A 20,160-nucleotide genomic window follows, 5' to 3' on the forward strand; every position below is an offset into this window, starting at 1 on the left:
AATTTTTCATTCTCACAACATATTGAGACTCTATAAAATGAGAGAGAGGGAGATTCTGCTTAGTAATAAGAGTTAACATTCATTTAGCACTTCTTACAACAGTCAGAATAGGGGAGGTGTGTTGCAGTAACAAATGATTCCAAAAAGTTAGTTGTGAACCACAAAGGGATGTTTTTTACTCGTGATATGTGTCCAGCATGGCTTGGTTGAACCTCTGTTCCATATTATTTTCACTCTGGAACCCAGGCTAATAGATCAGATGCTGTCTGGAGCATTGCAGTTAACATAACACAGGAGAAAGAGAATATGATAAAGCACACCCTGGCTCTTAAAACTTCTGCCTGTATGTGACTCATGCCATCTTTGCTTGTATTTTATCGGCCAAAGCGAGTCGTATGGCCAAGCCTGAATTCAACAGGGCAGAGATGTATAATCATTCCACAGAGAGAGGCACTTCAAGGAGAGGCAAGAAATATAAGTGAACAGTACTGTAATCTACCATTCTTATTATGAGTGAGGCTCTCTTCATCTACGTTTACAACAACCTTATAGAGTAGGTACTATAATTACCCCATTATAGAGATGAAGAAATGAAGGCTTAGAGTTTCATGACTTTTTTGAAGGTCACACGGTTGAGTAGTAGCCAAGCCGGGATTTAGAACCCAACAGCCTGACTCCAGAGCCTGTGCTCTTAAACACCATACTGTAGCATTTACATTGGGCTTCTCGTCAAACCCATGAGTACTACTCTTAGCCCTAGCCCAACGGGGGTGTTTTAAATAGGTTATGAAATTACACCAAAGGCTATGTATGACTCCAGAGGCAACTTCAGTATAATTCCAGCGTAACGATTAATGAATGAATTCCACAAAGACAATAGTTCCAGTCATCTTTAAACATCAAAGTCAAACACATTCAAAATAGTGACAGTTCATTACAACTCAATTTTTGTAACCAAAAATTAAATATATATATAAATATATATATTTAAAAATATCACTGCCAGTCTTGGAATTAAGCACACCATGTAATCTAATTTTTCCCTTTCCTTGGATAGAAATAAGCCACCAGATGCACGGGCTCACCTAGGCCTGCTTTCAGAGTGTCCTATTTATACTCAAGAAAAAGTGAACCCCGAAGCAAGGATGCTCATTGGGCAGACTCTAAAACTAAACTCTAACTAAAGAAGGACCCATAGGCCTTAGGGTCAGAGGATCCATACTCTTGGGAACAATGCCACTAATATTGCAGCTTCTGGGTAGAGCCAGGACCTGAGTTTCTGTATAGACATGAGGCCCCTGAGGACCAGAGTCAATCAGGAAACAAGCAGCTAATTGGAAAAGGTAGGTGGAATTGTGGAATTCAGGCCCTCTAACAAACCAGGGCAATACATCCCTGGCCACAGTCCGATCAAGTTCACAGGTTGAAGGCTAGAGGTAAATTCCTATGGATAGATTCCATAGCCATAGTAACAATCACTGGACCCTTCCTGCCTCGTTTCCTAATATTCATGTCTTTTTCTAGAATATTAATAAACTTTTAAGCAGGTAAGTGAGCAGACAAAAGTCTGTTTTTAGTATAAAATCTGCAAAATATTTCCGTTGAGCATACTTGGGTTTTAACTCATTTTGTCCTTGTAACAACCCTATGAGGGAGCTACTCTGATTAGCCCGACTTTTTAAATGAGTGAACTAAAACTTACAGAGCTATGGTAACTTGTCCATACTCCAACCAGGGAGACTTTGTGTCTCTGCATTTCCAGCACCTCACACAGTACCTGACACACAACTGGTGCTCAGAAAGTAGTTGAATGAATAAATGAATGAATGAATGAATGAGCAAGCAATAGCTTCTTTTCACACTATGTGTGAGCCATTGTGACTCACCTCTGTTATATCCTCTCTGGTCTCATCCTTCATCACTCAGACTGGGCCACCATCACTGTCTGACCTTTTCCAAGGCCTAGGGTTGGATGGCAGTGGAAGGAAGAGGTTGCTTAGTCAATCAACTTCAAATTCTTTGTTACCACATTTGCCCTTAAGAACAAACAAGTTAATGTAATCAGGAGGAGGCAGCTCTTGGGAAAATGTTTTCCCACTACATGCCTCACCTCATATGTTTCCAAACACAGTCTCCACAGGCCCCACATTTTTTTTCTAATACAATTTGCACTCCCCATCCAAGCAAGGCAATTTAAAAAAGGGCACCATTCTGTATTAAAAATTTTGGTCTTGATTTTCAGCCATCAATCGAATTAACCACATTTTGCCCTTGGAAAGGTTGCATTCCTGATTCTCTCTGCCATCTCACTTATAAAGGCAAAGAAGGGAAGTGGGGTGCCAGGGAGAAGGCATCAGCTTGGCATCTGTGGCATGACCACTCCAGAAATTCCATTCTCTGCAAAATCTACGTCTCCTGTAGGTGTTGTGGCTGGGGCCCACAACTAGGGACAGAGGCCACACAGCTGCTCTCCTTTTAGCCCCCTTTCTCTACCTTTATCAAAGGCAGAAAGGTGCTGATTCAAGGGGACAGGGACTTGCCTTTTAGAATCCCCTTCCCTGAAGACTTTAAGGATGCAAGGAACTTTGATCTACCAGGGCAGTGGTTTTCAACTATTTCTTAGCTCTGAAACTGTTGCTAAAAGTGAACCCCAATATATAAAATAGACAAAAAGGGTAGTGACTCTGGATAAAGTAGAGAAGGGGACCTAGACCTCTGAGAGCTTTGTCTCCCTATATCAGGCTCTGGGGACTATCCATGAACCCAAGAGGGTGCAGAACACTATTCAAAGGTCACTGCCCTTGACTGTAAGCTCCATAGCAGAGGAGTGTGGACTGTGTCTGGCTTACTTGCCTCTGTATTCCCAGCTCTGTGTTGTGTGCCTGGAGCATAGTAGGAGTATCATAATCATATATTGAATGAATAGGAGGTACCAGTGTCTCGTGGCAGCGGCTGTTGGTTAAGTGACTCATTGTCCTGTGATGTGTGCATGTGCCTGTGCATGTGCACTGGTGGGAAGGTGGATTCAGAGCTGAATGTTGGAACGGACCAGAGATGAAATGAGTGACCACGTCTCTGATGGTGAAGAGAAGCTGAATGGTGAATGATGAATGGGTATCCAGGCTGCTAGGTTCTTCAGATTTGCCAGCAAAGCTGGTTGGTTTGCTCCTTCATTTGTTAGACAGGGATCTCCTGCCATGTGTCAGGTTAGCTCCTAAGAGACAACAATGACTAAAACCCAGTTCCCTGCTGTCACAGGACTTATAGCCTTAGAGAAGGAGAGATGAAAACAAACCAGTGGCAATAAAGAAGTGTAACAGTGAGAGTGGATATCATTACTTAGCTCTGACTGTCAGACTAGGTTTTGGATTTTTAGTCTATACACAAGTTGTTGTTTTTTAACATGAGACTCCCCAGCTAAATAAAGTACACAAGGACAAAGTGCATCTGAATTTCTACTAATCTTTCACCAAAAATTTGCTTTTACTTTCATTGTTAACATAGGCAACAAAGGATAGCAATATTAGCCATACCTGTGACTGTGTCAGCGGTAGATATCACAGACACTTTCATACCACATTAATAATGCTGTAGTTCTCTCAAAATATTATTTACCCTCATCATTAGTTTGAAATTATGGTGGTTACTTGACCTGCCACTAGATCTTATCACTTACGCCATTAACAAAGAAGCACAGGTACTAGTCTGTCACGATTTTTTAAACATATTTTGATAACTGAATTTCAATATCGTTGGCTTCCTTTGTAATCCTGTGTACCTTATTTTTTCTATTGAAGCATATGATTCTAGGAAGGGATCCATAGGGGACCATCATACTGCCAAGGGAGGTCACCATGTCACAAAATGGTTAAGAACCTCTATTAGACAATAGTCTTAAGAGTAACGTTTCATCAGGGAAGAAGAGAATTTTCAAATACCAGCAGCTCCATGTATGTAGTCCAAGCGACGCATGGGGTTTGACTATAAGCCATGAGTAAAGAGAACTCAGCGGGGGGTGCAGAAGGAGGTTCCACCTGCCTGGGAATGAAGAGATGTGGACTGTAAAAGAAAGTAGAGAAGGAGAGGAGCAGGCGGACAGCTATCAGAGAGGCCTGTAGGAAACCACCAAAGCAGTGAGGGACAAACTAGGAAGCTGTGAATCCCCCTTGGAGGAGACCTGCATTTACTTTGGTGCTGGAGCAATCTGGCGTCCAAATGGTAGGACAGCAACAGGGGAGGGAGGTCTCTAAGTTCACGGGCCTGATCTAACACTTGTGTTTCTTCATAGCCTGCACGTGGCACGTGGAACATCCAAAATGAGAAGGAGTAGAGAGGACGAGTGGGCCACCAGATGCCTATGTTTGGAATGAAGAAGTTACAAAATCAGGGGGCTTTGGAACCAGAAACAAATCACCAGGGCTATAGATTTAACAACAGGTGCAACCAATGAAGTCCCTAAAAGACCAGAAGGGACCCACTGCACTTCAGCAGACATTAGCACAGGGGAATAGGGACTGTTCCAGACCAGCCACTCCATAGCAGAAAATAGCATGGATCCAAGGCTCTATTCTCCTCAACCTCACTGCTTCCAGACACCGTGTTTTGTAAGAGGAGGAAAAATGAGGTTAAAATATGCAAGACTCAGCATTTTATCCAGAGGCAGAGTCTTTCAACTGACACAATGAATTGTGTGTCTGTACTTCCAACCCCCTACCCAGCAGGATGGGAAGCTCCTGGGGGTAGTTTAGTTCAGTTCTAGAGAACATTTTTGCACATCTGAGTTGCCGGGTATACATTCCAACTCTGCTGTATGTGTTTTGGCACCATGATATAGAAGTCAGTTCAGAGTCAAGAAGAGGACAAAGAGAGAAGCGTTCGGTTCCAGGAGGTTGTGGGTGGTGGGATAGGTGGGCGAGGAAAGGCTGCGCTGAGGAGGCAATGCTTGAGCTGTGCCTTGAAAGCTGAGCAGGTTTTCCAGAGGCAGTAGTTAGGCACTGCACTTACAAACTCAAAATCTTGGTGGAGAAAGTAACAGTCTACGAGGTGTGATTCGAAGGGTACCAGGAAAAAATGTCCAATGCCCCCTAGAAAGCTCCTAGAATACCACTATTAAAGATCTATGCCTCTGGTCTTCAGTGTCTTCTAAACCAGCGTTTCTCCAGCTGTAATATGCTGATGAATCACCCGTGGATGTCCTTAAGGTACAGACTGTGATGCTGTAGGTCAGTAGTGGGGCCGGAGATCCTGTATTTTTAACATGCTCCCAGGGGATGCTGGTGTTGTTGCTCTACGGACCACACTTCGCTTTTCCTTTTTAAATATGGAACACTCCGCAAATTTCTGTGTCATCCTTGTGCAGGGGTCATGCTAATCTTCTCTGTATCAAGTTTAGTACATGTGCCGCCAGAGCGAGCAGGGGACCACACTTTGAGTAGCAAGGCTCTAGCTAATGATAGCTAACATTTATCCTGTCCTTTTTGCATGACAGGCATCGTACAAAGCCCTTCGTGTACTATCACTGCATCTAATCCTCATGGCAACCTTATGAGGGAATTGAGAGTTTCCTGTAGGTTGAAAGTTACTGAAGTCTCGAATTCAGAGAATTCTCACTCATTGGCCCAAGGCCACTGCTGTGATGAAACTGGAAATTGTATGCAGGCTGCCTCATCCTAGACCCAAGCTTGTGAGTCTGTTCGACTCTATTCTCTCCCGGAAGGAGTTACACCTTAAGGTGACAGTTTTAGTTCTGTTTTTTGTATTTTTTTAAGAAACGGGACCTTTTCATAGCAGGCAGTATGTATAACAGATACAAATGTAATTTATCTGTTTAGCAAAACTGGGGACCCCAAAGCCCACTTGCCCACTCATGTTCCACAGCAGCCCCCAGAGCATCACCTCAGAACCCTCAAATTTTGGTAAACTCAGTGTGCAACCCAGTGCTTACAGATGTTATAAGTTACTCTTTCTGGTGAGATGAGTAGACAGTCGACCGAGAACAAACTCAGCATCTGAATGGAAGCTCAGTCAGGGGTGCTGGAACAGAGGAGGTGCCAAAAGGAAAGATAGCAGCTGACAAACCCAGATACTGCTGACATTCCTGTTTTCTCAGAGCTAGTTCTATCTTGGTACCATCTTCCCTGAGGTCTGTCTGGGTTTACCTGGTCTCTCAGCTTCTCCCCACCATTAGCTTGTGCTTCTGCTCTCAAGAGGAGAAATGGCCTTCTGGTTTGCTCCTCACAGCCTTTCAGTTAGATGCTCCCTCAATGCCCTGACAACCAGGGCTTGTGCCTTCCTGGGCCAGGCCTTAAAAGTATTTAGTTCCATGGCTTTAAAACATTGCTCTGCGTAACCTGGAGCTCCTCCAGACCCTTCCATCACTGTACTTGGCAAGGGGGGTGAAAGTATGAAGAAAGAGCAGAGTTGGTTAGCAGGGTAAAATAACTTTTCCATCACAGAAGAAGAAAGTCTGAGAGCCTAAGGAATTGAGAGTTCCAATGCTGATTTTTTTTCCTGATGCAAACCATGCTGTATGGGCATTCTGAGTCCTCCTCTGCTGACCGTGCCTGAGTAATGCTCTGACTCTTAGATTCTGACATGGGCTGTGAAATGCTTCCCACTGCTTGCCTGAACCTGGTTATCTCTCCTCCTGGAGCCAGGGGAAACTTTCTGCCATGAGTCTCAACCAATTCTGGAAATAGATACCAGGTAACTATTTCAAACACATTTCAAACCAGGGCACCTGGGTGGCTCAGTCGGTTAAGGGTCTGACTTCAGCTTGGGTCATGATCTCGCGTCGGACTCTGGGCTGACAGCTCAGAGCCTGGAACTTGCTTCAGATTCTGTGTCTCCCTCTCTCTACCCCTCCCCAGCTTGCTCTCTCTCTCTCTCTCTCTCTCTCTCAAAAATAAATAAACATTAAAAAATTTAAAAAACCCACATTTCAACCCTAGGATTGTCTCTGATCATGCTGTAGTCTCTTCCATCCAGCTACCTGCTCAAGTGTCAACTCCTGACATTAGAGTAGGCAGCTCGGTTCTAACAGAATACCTGGGGGACCGCAAAAAGGAAGTCATGGCCAAGTATCAGGAAAGTCAGAGGCCTCTTTTGGCAGCCCTATACAAGAAGCTGGGTGAAACCAAGATGGTGGGCGCTATGATAGGAAACCATTGACCCAAATGAGGAAGAAAAGACCGGAAACCCTGCTTCCAAGAAATCTTCACTCCAAGTAAAGAATATTCCACCCCCTAGCTAACAACTGTCAATAAAAGATAGAAACCCAAACCCCAGGGCATGCAGTTCACTCGCTCTCACTCTCTTGAACTCTCCTGCTTTCAGCTATCGAGAGTATACTTTCATTTTAATAAACTTCCCCACTTGTATTGCTCATCCACTGTGTTGTGTCTGTCCTTGAACTCTTTCTCTTGACGAGACTAAGAACCTTCAGGGATGTCTTTAGGACAGGCTGGTTCGAGGCCCTAGAGCCCAGGGTCTCCCCAGGCCACCCTGCAACACTGAGAGAAGCCTTCCCTGACCATCCCACCTAAAGAAGCACTCCCATGCCCTGCTTTGTGCTCTTCATAGCACTTATCATTGCCCGGCTTTAGGTTATTTATTTATCACCTCCCTCTTCACTATAATGTAAGCTCCAGTTCACTATTATTACTTGCAGAACCTAGAGCATTGCTTGGGACATAATAGGTGCTCAACAAATATTTGTTCAATGAATGGACGGATGGATGGATGAATCTAATTCATAATGAACCACAGACTTAGAGCTTCTGTAGAGCTTCTCTTTTCACAAGAGCGCACATAAGTTTGTTTGCACATTCCCTGGAACATTGTAGTGGCTCAATAACGGACTGAATGAAAGAGAGATGGCTATGGGAAAGATGTGGCTTAGACCAATGATTCGTGTTATGTGTGAAGGCATTGTGGACAATCCCCACGCACACAAACCAGGGTAAAGCACTTTTAACATTATAAATACGGGGTTCCAGTTTTCAAATTACTTACAAATTTTGGAAAATTACAAACAGAAAATAGGAAAAAGAAAGATTGTTTTCATGATACTAAATACAAAAGGAACATGAGCTTTTTGTTTCTTGTGTAGGAGCTAAAAGGAGGCCACCCCAAAATGGGCCACATTGGCAAGAACACTATATTGAGTTAAAAGTAATCAAAATGTAACCTATGCAGGAAAAGCTCTCTTCCTTGTCCTCAACTGCCTAAATTCATGTTAGAAAGGAAAGCCTATGCTAGGAAGAGAGTTATTAACAGACTCCCCTTTACCTAAGAAACTTACCTGCATAATAGGGCAACCTTTGTTTTTCAAGACCTCTCCTCTCACCTTCCTCCCCTTTGTATCCTCAGACCCTATTCCTCTCCTTAGCTCATATAAGCTCCCTATTGCCTCATTGTCTTTGGACTTTCATGTCTTTGTGGATTCCCCAGAAGTACACCATTAAATTTGATTCTCTCCTGTTAATCTTTCTCATATCAATTTGATTCTTAGTCCATTTAGAAGTACCCGGAAGGCAGAAGATCTTCCTCCTTGACACTTGAAAGGTCAGCATAGACTTACAATGGTTGCAGGCAACTTTGGAGTGACAGTCCCCAGGGAACCTCTCTCTTGAAAATTCTGTGATTCTAAGCCTGGGCACATCCCACGGCACATGATCCCGCTGTACAATATCTCCTTTCCTAAGAAGTGCCTCTCACGAAAGAAACTGCTGCTCAGATTATTTCCCCCATCATAAAAAAAAAAAAAAAAAGAAGGAAAGAAAAGAAAAGAAAAGCCATGGAAATTACCAGACCACAACTGAGCTGCGGTCAAAGCAGTCTTGAATGAGCATTAACAAGAAGAGGGTGCCATGAAACAAAGGCGAATTTTCCCTTTCCTTCCCTCCCCCGTGCTGATCACATTCCATTTTTCAAGACAATGGCAGCTATCCAGCTGGCATTTAATTTATGCAAATCCACAGCAGCCCATAGGTGGAACTGACACAGCAAGGGGCCACAGAAGGCAGACCTTGATGTTCTAATTGAGATTCTGTCCCCGGATGGCTGTGGAGAATGTAAAGTATCTCATATACAATCTGGGCTGCATCCATTAGTGTCCAAATTCGCTGCCAGGTGAAGCCGATCAGGCACTGGTAGACTTTGACATTTTAAAATGTTTAAAATGACACAAATAATACCTGCTCGTTGAGAACAAAATGAGTAGAATATAAATAGCCAGGAGGGCATAAAAATGATCAACAGCCCAGGGAAAGCTAATGTTAACATATTGATATTCCAGACCTTTTCTCCAAGCGTGAACATACACATATTTTTTCAAAACAAGGCATTATAATGTACAATTTTATGGCCTGAGTTTTTTCACGTAGCAATACGTTGTAAAGATTATTCCTTGTCAAGGAGGTCTACGTTATTTATGGCTTCCAGGTTTCATGATATAAACATAGTTGCAGCGAATATACTTGTAATTTAATATGTAATTATTTATTTAAGATAATTATCTAAAAGTGGGATTTCAGTGTATGTACCTTTTAAGAGTTACGATATTATCTCTTCCCTGACAACATTTGGTATTATCATATAATAATAGTTATTATTACTACTACTACCACTATTATACAAGCAGCAAACACTTATTTAGACCTTACTATATGCCAGAAACCGTTCTAAGCATTTTATGCAGTTTCACCCATTTTAATCCTCTGTACAAGTCTATGTGACAGGTATTATGATGCCCATTTTACAGATTGGGAAGCTGAGGTAAAGAAAAAGTAACTTGACTAAGCTAGCAAGTGGCAAGGTCCAATATAGAGCTCAGAAAGACGGTCGCCTATAATCTTAACCACCACATGGACTTTGTCAATTTGACAAAGGAAACAATCGACCTTAAGATTTTAAGTTCTAGCCCACAGCTGGAGTTATAAGTATTTCCCAATGTTTTCTAAATCTGTCCTCACCGTTTCATTCATCAAAGCAAGTGTGTTATCCCAGGAGTCTGCCAGTTATTTCTTACCTGAAAAATCTAAAATATCGCATGTAACTGTTAATTTTTTAAAACAAAAGTACAGTTGGAGACCGTTTTGAAAGTGAGCCATTGCTTCTGCTTTGGCACCAGTGACAGCCGATGACAACCCAGTGGAAGTGCATTCCTACTTGGACAATGCTCCACTTATCTACCAAAAAAGCCCGCCCCCACCGGTGTCACCAAGTTCCACCTAAACCTCTCAACTAACTTTGCATTACATTTTAATTGCAAATATTTGCGAGCAGGTTGCCACTGAGAATTCAGTAGTGCTGAGGTGATCCTGTTCCCTGTAGCTTTTATCTCCGAGTGTGCAGACTACTTATAAGTATCGTTTTCCCTTCTACTTTTACCACTGAAGTTGCTTGAGCTCCAGCTCTGTTCCAAAGAGCAGAGGGGCTAAGCATACTTGACCTGGATTTGCATCTTAGTGTCACAAATACAAGCCATGTGACCTTGAGTATGCACTTAACCTCTCTATGGCTTAGTCACTTCATCTATGTATGGGATGAGGGGTGATACAATAGTACCTAATTCATTGACATTTTGTGAGATGAAATGAGAAAATGGGTATAAAACACTTAGAATGTGAGCTATTATCTATTATTAAAGAGGCCTGCTGTCTATTTGTCAAGGGTACACATTTTGGGCTCAAACTTCTGAGATTCAAGCCTTGGCTTTCATACTTTTTAGTGTATGAACTTGGCCAATTTACTTATCTTCTCTGTACCCCAGTTTACTCATCTGAAATAATAGTTCTTATGTCATAGAGTTCTATGAAGAGTCAGTAAGTTCATTTATGTGAAGCGCTTGGAGGACTACCTGATTCAAAGTAAGTGTTGGTTATTAACGTTGTTCTTGTTATTATTAAAGTGCTGTATAGCCCAATTTAAGCGGACTTATAAAATGTTGGTGAGAATGTGGAGGAACTCGAATCCTCACACACTGTTGATGAGAATGTAAAATGGTTGAGCCTCTGTGGAAAAACCGTTTGCTAGTTCATTAATATTTTAGGCACAAAATCAACAGAATCAAGCAATTCCACTCCTTAGTATATACTCAAAACTGAACATTTGAATTGAATGTCAAAGCAAAAACTGGTAAACAAATGTTCACAACAGCATTATTCACAACAGGTAGAAATAACCCAATGTCTATTAGCTGATGAATGGATAAATAAAATGTGGTATACTCATAGGGTGGAATCTTATTTGGTCATAAAACAGAATGAAGTACTGATATATGCTACAGTATGGATAAATGTTGGAAACATTATGCCAAGTAAAAGAAGCTGGTCACAAAGCATCATATATTACGTGATTCCATTCATGTAAAATGTCCTGAATAGGCAAATCCATAGAGACAGGAAATAGCTGAGTAGTCTCCTGGGGCTAGAGCAGAGAGGGAGGAACAGCAAGAATAGAGAAGGACTGATAATGTTTATGTTGTTTCTTTTGGAGGTGAGGAAAGTGTTCTAAAATTAGACTGTGGTGATAAGTTGTGCAACCCTGTAAATATACTAAAAGCCATTGGGTTTTAATATTTAAGATGGGTGAGTTTCATGGTATGTATATTATTCCTCAATAAAGTTTTTGTTAGAGTCTTGTATACCTGAGAAGGGTTAAGTGCCTCCCAATAACACTTTGATGTCAGTTTTGGCCAAATGCGATCAGGTATTTGGGGAGTCCTAACAAGAGGATGACTAGATCAAAAGATTAGTCCTTCTCCTGACCTTTGTTAACCAGATCTTACCATTGTTCTCCAAGATCTTCATAATCAACTCATCTGTTTGAATCTTACTGCAGCCATGGGGCGTGCTTATTGTCCTATGGCCCTACTGTAGTTAGGATAATTTAATACTATAAATAAACCATGATAGAGAGCACGGATCTTGTCTATCTTATTCCCTATTGCATCTACAGTGCCTACTTGGCACATAGTAGGTGCTCAGTAAGTATATGAGGAGAAATAAATTGATGGGTGGATAGACAGGTAGCATGAGCTATGGAAAAACTTTGAAACCAGAAGGACTTGAATTCAAATCTCATCTCCACTATTTACTAGATAAGCAATATTGAGTTACTCATTTACATTCTCTCAAACTCATTTTCTTGCAAGAGGGAGAAATAGCATCTCCTTCATAGACAGTAAGTTTTAACTGGGATACTACATGCTATGTGAGAACTCAATAAATGTTAGTTTCTTTCCCTTTACTTCCACCAATTGGAAAAGCTCTGGGGTACTGTGAGTTCTCTACTGATATATTGCTTTCTGTTAAGTCCTGTTGTAGCAATAAACATGAGCATTGACACTTTCCTAAGCACAAACTTAATGTCATGTGATATCTGTCCTCCATCGTGGAAGCTGGCAGTGAAATCTGAGCCCATAAAATGCCAGAATTGGGAGGGCTCTTAGTAAGAGATCATCTAGTCCAAGCCCTATACTTGATAGAGAATCCTCAAATACCAAAATATTAGTGGCCCATTTGGAGACACTGGCTTAATAAAAGAGTGGGCAAAGAAATAGCTGGCAAGGTGGATAGCAGACATCTGGGGGACCACAAGTGAGAAATTCCAGGAGTGATTCATTGTCCTCACCCCTGCAAAAGTCCCCTATGATATCTGACAGCTTAATCGCCATGTGTGTATTTATATGGGTGAGGCAAAGGTCACTGTACAAAAGAGAACCACTAGAGGAACAGGTGTTGATCTTCAATCTTCTAAATATATTAGTCAAAGCAGAATGTCCACAGCAGGAAAAAACAGTCAGCATATCTATATAGAATCCTGCTTACACTTCAATTCTAAGAACTACATTTTAGTTTCTTCATCAAACCTTAGGCCTCATTTTTATAAGAAGGAACTATCTGAATTTGGCACCCTGGTGTCCAGTGAAAGGTGATATATAACTAAAATAGGCAAATGTCTTCATTTATTAAGGACCTGAATAAAATACCAAAGTGTTGGCTAATGAGGGAAATAATTGGCTCATTTGGAAAGTAAACAAGGAATAATTCATTTGTTAACTTGTTTTCCATACTTGATAACTTCAAATGTGACAGCTATGTTTATTTATATTACATGAAGAAAGTGCATCTCACAAATTCTGTCTCTTTATTTATAAAATCCACAGAAGCATCAAGGGTAATATTGGAAGCCTAAGAGGAAAAACAACACTGGGAGGCAGTAGAGCCTAGTGGTTAAGAGCACAGGCTTGTTTTTCAACCAAAATAAAAGCCTAGGCTGATGTAGGAAATATTCCAAAATCCCATCAACACGCAAACACACACACATGCACATGCACACGCGCACACACACACACACACACCTGCACCACAAACTCATACATTGCAGATATGTAAAAATGCCAGATATTCAAGTGTAAATGCATACTCAATCTTGAAAAGAAGAAAACTCCATGTACCAGAAACTAAGAAAACACCCAAAGTGGTAGGTAGGATTTGAAGACTCATGTCTCAAAGGGTAAGTGAACCAGATATGGTTCTTAGACTCTGGAATTTTAATGCTCTAAAGAAGAGAGAAGTCAGGATTGCAAGTTCTGGATATAGCAGAGAGTTAAATACGATATAACCAGGGAAGATGGAAAGCAGAGAAATGGAAAAAGTGTCTTCTTTGAAAAAAACCTAATCACCAGCCTAAGGATAGTAACTATGTGGTCCCTGTCCAAAGTCATAGATGGAAACTAAGTCAGCCTGAAAAACTCAATGCCCCTAGACAATGTAACATGAACAAGAAGGAAAAAAGCAAAGGAAAAGCATGATAACTAGAAAACACCAAATAGTGTATCAATAGTCGCAATAAACATAAATGGATTAGAAACACCTATTTGAAGACAGAGACACTCAGATTAGGTATTTAAAATTCAGCTATATGTTGTCTATATGACACATACCCAGGGGCACCTGGGTGGCTCAGTCAGTTCAGCATCCGACTCTTGATTTTGGCTTAGGTCATGATCTCATGGTTGTGAGACTGAGCCCTGCATTGGGCTCTGCATTGAGCATGGAGCTTGCTTGAGATTTTCTCTCTCTCTCTCTCCCTCTCTCTCTCTCCCTCTGGACCTCCCCCATTAGTGTGCTTGCTCTCTCTCACTCTCTTCCTTTTTCTCCTCTAAATTTTTTTTTAAAAACATTAGAAAAAAGAAACATACCTAAAACATAATGAATCAGAGATGTTAAAAATGGGGGGATGGAAAAAGAATATGCAAAATGGAATTTAAGGTGAAAATCATTAATAAAGACAAAAAGACACATCACTTAATGATTAACAAATAGTCATCCACTGAAAGAAAACAATGTTGATACATCTAAAAATATAGCTGCAAAATGTATGAGGTGAAAATTGACAGGATTAAAATGAGAAATGACCAAATCCATAATAATAGTGAAAGATTTTAACACATCTTATTCAGGAACTGACAAAGTGGACAAAAGTTACCATAGATACATAAGATTTGAATAAGGCAATAAAATTGAGCTAATAAGTAGATATATTTAGAAAAAACACTGATGGGGCACCTGGGTGGCTCAGTGGGTTGAGCATAGACTTTGGCTCAGGCCATGATCTCATGGTCCATGAGGTTTTTAATTCTTTTGTTTCCCACGTAAATTCTAGAATTGACTTCTTTATATGTACAAAATATCCTGCTAGAATTTTGACTGGGATTGCACTGAACCTAAGGATCAGTTTAGGGAGTATTGACATATTAAGAATATTGAGTCTTCCAATACATGAACGTAGCATATTTCTCCATTTCTTTGGGTCTTTATTTTATCAGGTTTTTGTAGTTTTTTAAAAATATGTATTTATTTATTCTGGGGGGAGGAAAGCACAAGCAGGGGAGGGGCAAAGAGAAGGGGACAGAGGATCTAAAGCAGGCTCTGTGCTGACAAGCTGACTGCAGTGAGCCTGATGTGAGTCTCAAACCCATGAACCATGAGATCATGACCTGAGCTGAAGTCAGACACTCAACCGACTGAGCCACCCAGGTGCCCCTTTTGTAATTTTTAACATACAGATTCTGTATAAATTTTATTACATTTATAACTAGTCTTTCATGGGGATTTTTTTGTATCACATGCTTTGAAACCTTGGTTGTGGTTTCTTTGGCAATTCACTGCCCTCAAAAACTTAAAGGCTTCTAGGGCACCTGGGTGGCTCAGTTAGCTAAGTGTCCAACTTCAGCTCAGGTCAAGATCTTGGGGTTCACGAGTTCTACCCTGCATCGGGCTCTGTGCTGACAGCTCAAGACTGGAGCCTGCTTCAGATTCTGTGTTCCCCCCCCTCTCTCTCTCTGTCCCTCCCTTGCTCATGTGCTCTCTCTCTCTCTCTTGCTCTCTCTCTCTCAAAAAATAAATAAACATTAAAAATAAATAAATAAATAAATAAATAAATAAATAAATAATTAAAAAACACTGGCCAATCTGATAACACCACATACTGTATGACTTCAACTATATGACATCCTGGAAAAGGCAAAACTATGGATACAGTAAAAAGACCAGTGGTTGCCAGAGGACTGAAGAAAAGGAGGAATAAATAGGCGGGGCACAAGGGATTTTTATGGCAGGCAAACTTTTCTGTACAATACTACAATGGTGAATACGTGTCATACATTTGTCTAAACCCATAGAACCTGTGACACCAAGAATGAATTCTAATATAAACTATGCACTTTGGGTGCTAATATGTCAAAGTTGATTCGCTGGTTATAACAAATTGAACACTCTGTGCAGGTTGTGGATGTTGGGGGAGATGGTGTGTGTCAGTGGGAGGGAGTATAGGGGAACTTGCTATACATCCTACTTCATTTGCTGTGAACCTAAAACTTGTGTAAAAAATAAAATACATTAAAAGAAACCGTGCATCTGCCAAATGGAAAACAAATATTTTTTAAGCACATAGGGGAAACTTGCAAAAAGTGAACACATTCTAGGCCACAAAAATCCCAAATACAAAAATCTGAATATCATGCCTCATTCTTCAACCATATTGCATGCATGCAATAAAATGAGAAATCAATAGCCAAAAGAAGCCCTTCAAATATCCATAGACTTTGAAACTATTAATGTGTACTTCTAAATATTCTTTTTTTTGAAAATTATCAAATATTTATAACTGATGGATAAAAGAAATACCACATATTAGAAGCTATGGCATATAACTTACTGGCAGTGGACTAGAACTGCTTTATACCAGCTCCCAAAACCTTGTTTTAAATATTCAGGAATTTTTCCAGCCGGTTGTTAGATAGCTTGAAATCTGCCATGGTAGGAGCATTTCTACTATGAAAATCAGCAAATGCTACAAATCAGGGCTTCTTTTTTCTTTTTTTTCCTTCATCTTTTTTCCGCCCAAAGAGTCTGTTTACCAGCACAGCACTGGCTAAAGTGGTAGTTAGAAACAACTATAAAGATGTAAAGGCATTTATTACAAAATCAAGAAACACTGAAAATTAATAAGTAAAATGTTCAACTCAAGAAGGTAGAAGAATAAGAGAGTAAAGCAGCCCGTGCTAGTAAATGTTTAACAACCAGATTTTTGAATGTAGTTCCAACATAAATGTTGGTCAATATTTTCATTTGTGTTAATGAGTAAGACAAAAGTGAAACTATAAAGACTTATTTAAGGGGGCACCTGGGTGGCTTAGCTGGTTAAGTGTCTGATTCTTGATTTCTTCTCAGGTCATGATCTCATGGTTCATGGGTTCAAGAGAGCATGGAGCCTGCTTGGGATTCTCTCTCTCTCCTCCTTTCTCTCTGCCCCTCCCCCACTCAGGCTGTCTCTCAAAATAAATAAATAAACTTAAAAAAATTAACAATAAATAAATAAATAAAAATTATATAGGAACTTCACTCACTTGTCAGTAATATTAGGGATTTATTTGCTGACTCAGATAATAGTTTTCAAATACTGGAAGAATATTTCCTCCATATTTTGTGCTATTCAAAAATGCAATAGCTACAGGCATAGCACAGTTTTAAATACAAGTTGCATTATTAATATTTTCTTCTTCACTTTCTTAACTCTGGACAATCACCAACACGATAAATCAAATCCTGATTTATGGCATATGAAAATTTCTGTGGTTTAAATATTCTAATCATGGTCAATTTCAAGCTGGCAACACAACATCACCAGGAAAAGATGCACAGTAGTGGCACACCATTATATAGCATTTCCTTCATTCACATACAATAGAAGTAAATATCCTCAAGAGTATAAATAATAGTAAAATGTAGCAAACATTAAATTAAGAAGTGACAATTTTGAATGTTCATTAACTTTACTTGTAATGTAATGTATTTAATTGTAATTATATGTAATTTAATTTTTAATAATGGCTGTTTTTACCAGATGGCAAACTTCATGAACATGCAACAATGGGTTCTCATTAGCTGATATGAGCTGGTCCCAGCACACCATTGGTAAACTCAAAGAATGTAGAAGGTAAGAAATAATAAAGGTGAAATCAGAAATTAAGAACATATAAAATAGACAAACTATAGAGATGTTTAACAAAACAAAAGAGCAGGTTCTTTGCAAAGGTTAATATGATAGACAAATATTTGTCAAGACCAATAAAGAAAAAGTAAAAGGTACAAATAGACAATATTAGGAACATAAAATTGGACAAATGTGTACATATAAAGTAGAGAATTTTAATCATTAAAGAATACTATGTATGCTAATGATTTATGCCAATGATTAGAGGTAATGGGTAGTTTTCTAGAAAAATATAATTTAACCAAATTGACTCATGGAGAAAAAAATAAACATAAATATACCAACAACCATGAAAGAAATGGAAGTTGTAACTGAAAATACAATTCCAGGGGCGCCTGGCCAGCTCAGTTGGTGGAATGAACAACTCTTGATCTCAGGGTCATGAGTTCAAGCCCCACGTTGGACATGGAGCTTACTTAAAAAAAAAAAAAAAGAAAATAGAAAAAGAAAAAGAAAATACAACTCCAAAAAAAAAATTTGCCCAGACAGTTTTTGTAGGTGAGTTTTACTAAACCCTTAAGGAACTGATAATTCCATCTTTTACAAACTCATCTATGGAAGAAAAGGAGGAGAAGGTACCCACCTCATTTTATTAGTTGATATGACTTTGATACTAAAACTGAACAAAAAAGGGTAAGAAAAGTGTAGATTAGTCTCACTTATGAACAGATATGAAAAACAAAATCCTAAATTAGAAAAATGTACAAATCAAATCCATCAATATAAACACATCATGACCAAGTTTATACAGGAATTCAAGGATAATTCAACATTAGGAAATCTATCAAGTCACTACATTAACAGATTCACTGAGCATTTACCATTGCAGTTGTCATGTTGGTCAGCTATCTTTACTAGTGCAGACTAATGTGGCCTCAGGTATAAGGTATGCGGTCATTGATTTAGAAAATGTGGTTTTTTTTCAATGCCATTCAGAAAATAGTATCAGAAACAGATTACATTCATGTAGAATGGACAAAAACAAATATTGACAACATATATTACATATATATTTACATATTGTTTACAGGTTTATGTTAACTCTTCTTTTAAAAAAAAGTTTATTTATTTTTGAGAGAGAGCACAAGCGGGGGAAGGACAGAGAGAGAAAAGGGGAGAGAGATAATCTCAAGCAGGCTCTGCACTGACAGCACAGAGCCCAACATGGGGTCTGATCTCATGAACCATGAGACCTGACCCGAGACCAAGAGTCGGACGGACACTTAACTGACTGAGCCACCCAGGTGCCCCCAGGCTTAGGATAACTCTTCTGCTCTCCGTCCTTATACAGTTTGGAGATATTTGGAGTTTATGCATCACACAGAAATATTACATTGTTGACATCATGCTGATTAGGCAGGATAAGCTAATAGGTGACTAATACACTCAAAGACTTGTCAAGACATAAGTGCTACATGCCAGGAAAGACAAATCCTAGAAAGATTCAGAGACTTGCCAATTTGTTACAATTTTTAGGGGTTCAGTAGTAAAGAATATGCCGGGATATCCCTTCCATAGCAAAAGAAAATATGTAGCCTCTTGCATTCCTTACCACAAAAAAAAAAAAAAATGAAGCACAACACTTGATAGGTCTTTTTGGGTTCTAGAGCTGACACATTCCACAGTGGTCCATATAGTTGGTGACATAGAAAGCTGCCAGCTTTGAGTGGAGCTAGGAGAAAAATAGGGCTCTGTAGCAGATCAAGGCTGTGATAAAGCAGCTCATGTGAGGCACATGAGTTGAAAGGCCCTATGTTACTAGAGATGCCAATGGTGGGGAAAGTTTATGGCAAATTCCAATAGAAATTCCAATAGAAAACTGCAATGCAGGGTTCTGAGGTTCTGGAGCAAGATATTCCACCTGCATTAATTAAACATTTTAAGAAACATCTCTTACTATTTTGCCGGATCCTGGTAGAGATGGAATGCTTAACTATGGGACATCAAGTGACAATGTATCCAGAACTGCTTATGAGCTGAGTTCTGTCATAGTCACCAAGTCACAAAGTCAGTAAGGCTCAGTAGTTGTCCATCACAAGTTAAAAATTGTATTCTGGGATAGGGACAAAACAGGACCAGAGGACACAATTAAGCTGCATGAGCAGGTAGACCAGACCCCATGTCACCAACCAGGGTTGTAGCATTATTTCTCCTTCAGCTTGCTCCCATGAGAGGTTGAGTATAAATACCCCAATAATAAATAGATCGCAATGTGTACATCTCTATGCAAAATCTTGTAAAACCTTATTGAAGGAAATAAAATATCTAAATAAATCAGGGGATACATGATGACAGTTCTCCCAAGACTCATCCATAAATATAAATCAACACCAAGCAAAATTCCAATAGTACTTTTTGGTGCCACTTGACAAATTTATTCTAAAATTTGTATGGAAAGATAAATGTCCAAAAACAGCCAAGAAAATTCCAGAGTACCAAAGAACAACTTGCCAACAAAATAGCATGATTTTTTTAAAGTTTTTGTTTACTTATTTTGAGAGAACAAAGGGGGGGGGGAGGAGAGAAAGTGCGGGGGAGGGGCAGAAAGAGTGAGAGAGAGAGTCCCAAGCAGGCACTGTGCTGTTGGCACAGAGC

At 39.9% G+C, this 20,160-nt stretch overlaps 1 non-coding gene across 1 annotated transcript; it reads right to left on the bottom strand.

Moving 5' to 3' along the window:
- Positions 1–5,314: 5,314 nt before the first annotated feature.
- On the bottom strand, positions 5,315–5,421 carry LOC128773963 (U6 spliceosomal RNA). The gene has a single exon (XR_008418454.1). It is a non-coding gene; the product is annotated as a U6 spliceosomal RNA (small nuclear RNA).
- Between the last annotated feature and the right edge of the window lie 14,739 nt (positions 5,422–20,160).

This window comes from Panthera pardus, unplaced genomic scaffold (assembly GCF_024362965.1).
Source record: "Panthera pardus isolate Hobbes unplaced genomic scaffold, ASM2436296v1 HiC_scaffold_27, whole genome shotgun sequence".
Classification (NCBI taxonomy): Eukaryota; Metazoa; Chordata; class Mammalia; order Carnivora; family Felidae; genus Panthera; species Panthera pardus.